Source organism: Tupaia chinensis, unplaced genomic scaffold, assembly GCF_000334495.1.
Source record: "Tupaia chinensis unplaced genomic scaffold, TupChi_1.0 Scaffold000187_1, whole genome shotgun sequence".
In the NCBI taxonomy this organism is placed as follows: Eukaryota; Metazoa; Chordata; class Mammalia; order Scandentia; family Tupaiidae; genus Tupaia; species Tupaia belangeri.
The window spans coordinates 86,281-94,625 of record NW_006159662.1 but is presented as its reverse complement, the minus strand read 5'-3'; the positions used below and the strand labels follow the sequence as shown (position 1 = coordinate 94,625).

Sequence of the window (8,345 nt, the reverse complement as noted above, 5' to 3'; positions counted from 1 at the left end):
ACACACACAGACTCACACACACAGACACGACTAGAGTGATTTTGAAGCTTCTGGGTCCAGGACTAGAATTACAGTCAGCCATGTGGGATCCAGCACCTTAACTTCCACAGCATCTGCTGTTCCACATAAGTTTTTTTTTTTTTTTTTTTTTTTATATTTTATATTTTTATCATAGAGAGCACAGGAACATGCACAAGAGAAAGAGATGCACCCTTGACAGTGTCTTATCACACCATGATGTCCTTCCCCAGCCCTCCAACTCTTCAGGATGCCCATAGGTATACCTAGCATGTTTTTCAAGCCAACCTGGAGATCCGAACTTGTGGTCAACCTTATAGCTTCCAGTCTTGCAGGGTATGTGTTACTATTGCATCATACAGCCTATGAGATGTCTTTCTAATCTTCTCTGCTAGACTATATACTTACATAAGAGAGGAAATGTGTTATTTTTACAGACCTTCAGAGTCCCTGATGCATAATGGCTTCTTAAAAATAAGTAATATTTGTTAAGTGTGTGAATAAATAAATGATAGCTGCTTTAATGGCTGGAGCCACCTGGAGCAGTTTGAGTTGCCATCTGTGTATATGAGAATGGGCCATGTCTGTGCAGGAATTCCATATTTATCCTTTCCTCATTAACACCCCAGTTAGGCTAACGGAAATGACCACCTCAAACAGAAAGTTTTAAATAAAATATTACAGCATCCTATAAATCTATGTTACAACCTTACCACGATTTTTCTTATTAAATTTGCACTGTCCTTTTGAATTTTCTATCAAATGCAAACTAATTTGACCTTTAAACTTTAGCACAAGCAAATATTTCTTCATTTTGTTTTAAAATTCCCAGTGTATGTGTGTATTCATTTAGCAAACGTTTGTTAAGCAACCTACCAAGTATATTCGGCAGTGGGTAAAAAAGAAAAGTCCACTTCCTGCTCTTTCCTCATTGCTGATTTTGTTCATTGTAGAGGTAACAAGATAGGGGACTCGAAAGGAGGATTTTCCCATTTTCTCTCAGCCATTTTTTCCGCTTTTTGGAAATATTTGCCCTTCCAGTCCCTTCACCCTCTTCTACCAGATTGTTCTCTAGCATTTTTTCCCTTTATTTGAGGGCATTTTGTAAGCCGAAAAGGTTAAAAACAAACAAACAAACAAAACAAACTAAGGGGACATTCTGTATGTTACTTCTGTTATGATGTCAGCTTTTCTAGAAAGTGTCCAGATCTTTCCCATCCCTCACCTCTATTCCTCTGCCGACTCCTTTCTGGAATTCATTTCTCAAGTCATAGGCGCCACATCTCTGGTGGTTTGAAACTGCAAAAGACCTAGTGTCTACTGTCAAAGCAAAAGTAGAAATCATATGTCATTAGCATTGTCAACTGAAATCTCACAGCGTTTGCTCATAGAAACAGACTATATTTGGTGGATGTGTTTTAAAGTATTATTTATGGGACTAGTTGTATGACTTGAAACAGCCTCAGTTTCCTCATCCATAAATGATAAAATGACACACTTAAGGCCTGTTCCAGTTTGGATGATCTGTAATTCACTTATGTTATCGGACAAACAGACTTTTGGTCGGCGTGTATAGGAAACTCCTTATTGAAATATTATACATCTGTGAAAATATATTCAAGTGTTAAATGATCAGATTAGCAAGTGAGCTTTTGATTTAACATCTGTTTGTTAAGGTGGATTTTGCCATGGAATCTGTTGCAAGGATAATACTAATAAAGCAAAAAAGTGCATACCAGTGTTGAAATGGCTTACAGTAAAAATCAGTAATGACTCATGGGCTGGTCATCTTACTGGGTTCCATTCTATCCTGGTTAGTGCTTCACTCAAAGCTGAATACTGCTTAGCTAATTATTTCTTCCTACTTGAACCCCAATCAGGAATTAAGGGTTCTCTATAAAAGGCAAAGAAAGTGAGATTAAGTAAAAAAGAGTTGCCATATATGATGAAAATATACAGGAAGAGAGACTGAAAAATGTTAGAATCTGCATTTGGAGACTTCTCAGAGAGACATCCTGAGCTGCTGTTTTATCTAATAGTGAGATACCTGATGGCCCTGCTCTGCAGGGTTCACAGCCATGTAGTACTCATGGGCTGATGCTTGTTAGGAAGCCATCAGTAGCCAGGAAGGTTTGAGATAATCAAGAGGGGAAAGGTGGGAGGCGAGTGGGTTGCACAGAGCTCTGAAATGCCATTGTGGTGAGTTTCCTTTCATTGTGTATTGGTTGGCTCTTCTAGGGGAGTGCTCTGCTGTTAGGTTGACTATTAAACAATGGTTTCAGATCTGCAATTTTAGATGAGGCAACTGAAAACATCCCGGCAAAACTATACTATAAAAATGTTGGGCCAGCCCTGTGGACTAGTGTTTAAGCATCTGGGTCCCACATGGTGGACTATGGTTCAAATCCCAGCCCAGGTTACTTGAAAAACACCAGGGATGCATGTGTGACTGCTCAAATTCCTTTTGTGATGGAGAAATGGAGGAGAAGGGAGTATGGTGTGTCCATTCTCTAATGGGGATGCTTTCTCCCTCTCCCTCTCCCTCTCTCTCTCCCTCTCTCTCTCACTCTCTCTTTCTCTGGCTGGCACATGTGCCCTCTGGCAAAAAAAAGAAAAAAATGTCAATATGTATGTACATATATAATAATAAGAGCTCCTAAATCTCTATTCCCATCCAGTCCTTTCTTTGAAGCTTAAGACTTCTTTGGGAGTAGAGTGGGCATTAAATGCCTACCACAGAAGTTAAGTCAAATGAGAAAAGAATCCATAGAGGTGGCTGGTGACTTCATCAAGAACTTTTGCCATGGTAAAGGAGAGCCATATCATGGTTGATGGAGCAATAAAAGAAGTTAGGAAGTAGAAAGAATATAGTGTGTAGACAGCTTTTTAGAGGACTAGGGTTATGCTTAGAGGGAAGTGCGGAATGAAGTGAAACATTTTTATGGCAACTATAAGAGCATAGGAACCTCTGTGAGGAGAATTTTTAGTCTCTGACCTGGTAGATTTGTTCTTCTCTGCTTTTGAACCCGAGTCCTCAACCGTAAACATGCTCCACCAGACCCTGGGCCAGGCCAAGAAGCATCCGAGTTTGATTCCCCTGTTTATATTTATTGGAGCTGGAGATACTGGAGCAACACTGTATCTCATGCGTTTGGCAATGTTCAATCCTGATGTCTCTTGGGACAGAAAGAATAACCCTGAACCCTGGAACAAAGTGGGTCGCCATGATCAGTACAAGTTTTACTCAGTGAATGTGGATTACAGCAAACTGAAGAAAGAAGGCCCAGACTTCTAAATGAAATGTTTCACTTATGAAACTGCTCATAATGAAGGCCTTCCAGAAGCCATCTGCACAATTTTCCACTTAACCAGGAAATATTTCTCCTCTAAATGCATGAAATCATTTTGACGTGTTCAGATGTACACTGGTTAATAAATATCTGAAACTTGAAAAAAAAAAAAAAGAGCATAGTTGTTTACTGATAGGAGTGAATCAAACAAGAGCAGCGTGATGATGACACTGAGGAGTATCATCAGGGAGGGCATGAAGTGCTAGAATCCTTCATCGAGGGAGGATGGAAGCTTTATCCATCAAGGGAGGGATGAAGCACTGAAATGCAGCACCTAAGACACTGGAAACCTTCCAAGGACAAAAGTGGATGGATCCAGAGCCCAGTGGAGGGGACATGAGACCTTTGTATGGAAAGGAAGAAGAAGAAATGTGCTTTGTGACACGGTGACGACTGATGACCGAAGTCCCATCTCATGCCTTCCTTTTCTTTACTGAAGTATCAAGCAGGGTCTTGATGTAAAAGAACCGACCACACATTCTGTTTCTTCAAACTCTTCAATGCCTCCACCTGCCTACCACCGTTTTCATTTCCTGGTGCTCTCTGCCTAGGGTTTTACACTCCAGCCTCACACATTCTGTGTAGCTCTTAGGACACACCACATCGCTTCCCTTTGGACTTGGTGCTGGCGCGTGCCCCTTTACTGGAATGCCTTGTCACTTCTAAGTTTCCCCTTGCTGCCTCCACCTCCACCTCCCAATGTGTAGGTATCCAGGAACTGGCCTCTAAACATACTCTTGCCCAGACTGGTTAGCTGCTCAAATTCTCTCAGAATTCTTTGTTTAGTCTTCTTTACTGTTAACATGGTTTTCTGTTGAATATCCATAATCTCTACTGAAATTGTGTTTATCGAGAGCAGAGGCCAAGTCCCTTTCTCCTTGGTATCCATAGCACCTAGCATAGTGCCTGCACATAGTAAGAGCTCAGTGCATGTCAGCTGAAGGTAATAGCATTACAGCAGGTAAATTAATTGATATTGCAGAGAATGAGCTTAAAATAGGGCAGAAAAAATTAAATCTAGTTAGTGGGCATGATCTATTGCTATAGTCCTCACTGGTTTGCTACAACTTCATTTTGCCCACTCTCAACAGCTGGTTTTCAATGGGCTCAAGTATTTGAAATTTCACCCTGTAGCCTGTAAAATCCTTGAGAGGAAAGATTATAGTTTAGTCGTTTTTGTATTGCCAGGACTTGGCACAATGCAAGGCCTATAGAAAGCATTAAATTTGTAGGTAAATTATTTTGTATTGTTTAAAAATTATTATTTATTTCTCTAGAAGCTGTGGTAGCTAGCAGGGCTTCCTCTCTAGAGAAGTTCTTTAATTAGTCTCTAGGGAAAATTAATCAATAAAACTCCAATTTCGATTTCTCTATCCATTTCAGAGGACTTGGTTATTTGAAGTTGGTTGATTTCAAGTCCTATAAAGCTGAAGGACTTAGCATATAGTTCTTCAACTTTTCTTTTTCTTTTTTTTAAATTTCTTTTTTTAGGAGAGGTTTTTGCTATAGGGCGCTTGCCAGAAAGACAGAGAGAGACAGAAATCAAGAAATCACCCTCCCAGGGGCGATGGTCATGCCACAATCCCTTCTTCTCCATTTTCCTCTCAGGATCTTGGGCATGCAGGCACACGTGCCCAGTGTGAGTTTAAGTCACCGGGTCTGGGACTCGAACCACGGTCGACTACATGGGAGTCTAACGACATAGCCAGTACGCTAACTGCTGGTCCCTTTTCTTTTTTTCTTTTTTAAGTTTATTTTTATTTCTTCAGAGAGAGAAAGAGAGAGAGAAAGAGAGAGGACCCTGATTAGGGTCCTCATGACATGATCCACCCCCAGCCTCCATCCACCTGACTCATAGGCATGCATGTGTACATATGTCCTGTGTGAACAGGGAGGCCCCAGTCCATGTACCTAGGACCTTCTCTCAATGGTCTGATTGAGTTAATACTGTGTCACCATCTAGCTCCCTTCAATTTGATCTTTTTAAAGAGTCAAACATATTTCACAAATGCTACTAATGCATGCTATTGACGACATTGATCACTTAACAATTACAAATAAATATGCATCTTCACAACCAATATTTACAGTACATTGAGTGGACTATTTTGCAACTAAAAGATATATATGCAACTAAAAGATAAAATTGTAATTAATGTCTGCAGAAAATGTTCACAATAAAATGCTGAGGTATAAAAGCAGTATTAAAGGGGCCAGCAGATGGTGTAGTGTTTAAGGCGCTGGACTCCCATATGGCTGACTGCAGCTCAACTCCTGGACCTGGTGGCTTGAAAATCATTCATATATATGTGTGTGCATGCCCAAAATCCCAGAAGGAATGGAGGAGAAGGGATTGTAGTGTGGCCATCCCCCTTGGAAGGTGATTTCTCACTTTCTCTCTCACTGTCTTTCCCTCTCTCTGTTGAGTGCATGCACCTTATGGAAAAAATCTTAAAAAAAGAAAAGCAGTATTAAAAACAATATAGACAGTATGGCAGTAGGGCCTTAGTTTAATGCGAAGATACTATATCTATACCTAGGTGTATATATAGCTATAGATTTGTGTACAAAAATGTAACAAGGTTTTGTACCAAAATGTTAATGACAGTTTTTTGCCTAAGTGGTAAAACTGGGGTAATTTCAATATTCTTCCTTTTACCATTTTTATGCTCTATGTTTTTATAGTAAACATTTTCTACTTTTTTCTTTTTTTTTTTGGAGAGATTTTCACTATAGGGCGCGTGCGCTCGCCAGACAGACAGAGAGAGACATTAGAGACAGAAAGCGAGAAATCACCCCCCAGGGGGGATGGTCACACCGCAATCCCTTCTCCTCCATTCTCCTCTCGGGATCTTGGGCACGCACGCACACGCGCCCGGTGTGAGTTTTAAGCCACTGGGTCCGGGACGCGAACTGCGGTCGACTACGTGGGAGTCCAGCGACATAGCCATTACGCCAACTGCTGGTTCCCAACATTTTCTACTTTTTGAAATCAGGAAAGCTATGGTATTTACTTTTGAAAGTAGTTTTTATTCTTTAAGCATTGGTGGTAAAATAGCTCTCCCCTACCCCAATATGGAGGAGTGCAAGCAGCAGTCCTAGATCTAAAATGTTTTTTAGCTAAGAGGAGTAGAGAATGACAGCTAATACACATCAATGATTATTGATCTAGAAGAGGATTTGGAGGTGACTTAAAATGTAAAAATATGATCAGGGCTTAAAATAATTTTAAGGCCTATCCAATCAGATCTGTTTGGTTCCCCCACCTCTGGCAGCTGTTCCAGTGGTTTCTTAGGAGGGCCTCCCTTTCCCCTGGTATGTGTGATTACAGCAAGACTTTCTGAATGCAGCTTGATTCCCAAGACCAAAATAGATGAATGAGTCACTTGGACATATTCTGAATCAAGGACTTAAAAACAAAGCGTGAAAGTAAGTGCTGCTAACACTTTAGCTCAGAGTAAACGTCAGTTAATTGTGATTTCAGGCCTAGCCAAATGGCTGTTGCTCAAAGTGGCTAAAGTAGTGTTAGAGTAAAGAGAATAGCTCCCATGGGCAAGGACTACACGTGATGGTGTGTCTTGGTATATATAATGGTTTGTTAGCGTGTGTTAGGGTAGACTATCTTATTTTAATGATTTATTTTTTTGTATCCTCTGTGATGTTCAGTAAAAATATTGGGCATATGTGAGGCACTGGTTGAATGACAGGGTCCAGAGCATAGGAGAGTATTGTAAAATACTTACTGGGCAGAATGCCATGCTCATCTCTTGTCTTAGTTTAATCTTCTAAGTGTCCCATCTTGGATGATCCTTTTATAGGGCCACTCTTTGACTGAGGTGACTAAGTAAAATCTTCTAGATTCCTTGATTTCATCTCTGTCTGTAGAGCAGTTGTCTACCTGGCAAAAATTTAAGAGCCACACTCATAGGGAACTTGCTTTCTAATGCCTGGTCTCTTTGCTTACCTTGTATAATGGCTGAACGGGTGCCTTTGTGCTCCGCCTTTTCAGATGAGTAAATAGAACTGTTGAAGGAGCCCCAAAGGATTAGAGCTCTGGACAAGTTGATCTCTTTCTATTACCACAGCTGTTGCAGATGGTGGCCATGATTCTAGGGCCTTGGACATTGTCTTCAGGGCCAATGGGATAAAATCTCCAGAACACATCAGAACTGACAAGCTGCCTCGACATTTTCTCTTTGACTCCTAACCCAGGGATTTACTTCTCCTTTATGGCAGTTTGCACTTCTGTTTCCTTTATTCCTTCAATACTCCTGCTCGTCCCCTTTTTCTTCAGAAGAAAAAGAGTTTAAAAGGCAGCATGTCTAATTTGCTAAGGATTTAGTACCCCTTGATTGCCCTAGAAGCCTGAAAAGTCTGTCTCTAGGAATAAGCTTAAAGAGGACTCAAATTGAGACAAACATTTCTATTTTGACAAAGGCCATGCTGTCTTCGGATTCTTGCCCCAGGAGCAGAAGTGTTATAAACGAGATTGGGAAAATGCTCGTATTTACTGAATTAGTGTTTAAATTCCTGGAAACCTCTTGTACTCTGTAAATTTAAGATTGAAGCCTGTTAGTTTAAAAAGAAAATCTTCTCAACTTTTTTTGTGTCCCCAAGCACTGTACGAAAATGATGATGACTAAAGATCTTCCCTTTGCATGTGTACACACAAAGAAAAGTTTACCTATCATTTCATACATTTTATGTTGCTCACTCTGGTTTGTGGGATTGTAAGTTAATGAAGCAGGTGGTTGCCTCCTCATTGTCTGTGTTCTTCAGCTCCCCTCCCTCTTCCCCTCTTAGTAGAAACCCTATTTTCTTTCATTATTTCACCATTTTCCACATGACAATGTACTTGAAGGGAGGCCCTGACACTAGAGGTGGTGGTGGCGGGAAGGATGGTCCCTCTTCCTTTGCTAGAGATTGCTTCGGGCTTGGATATGTGATCCATTTATGGCAAATAAGACAGGAGTGTAT

General features: G+C 40.6%; 1 pseudogene; it reads left to right on the top strand.

Annotated features, from left to right (window-relative positions):
* The first annotated feature begins 3,064 nt into the window (after positions 1–3,064).
* LOC102483051 (cytochrome c oxidase subunit NDUFA4 pseudogene) lies at positions 3,065–3,349 on the top strand (annotated as a pseudogene).
* Positions 3,350–8,345: the final 4,996 nt, after the last annotated feature.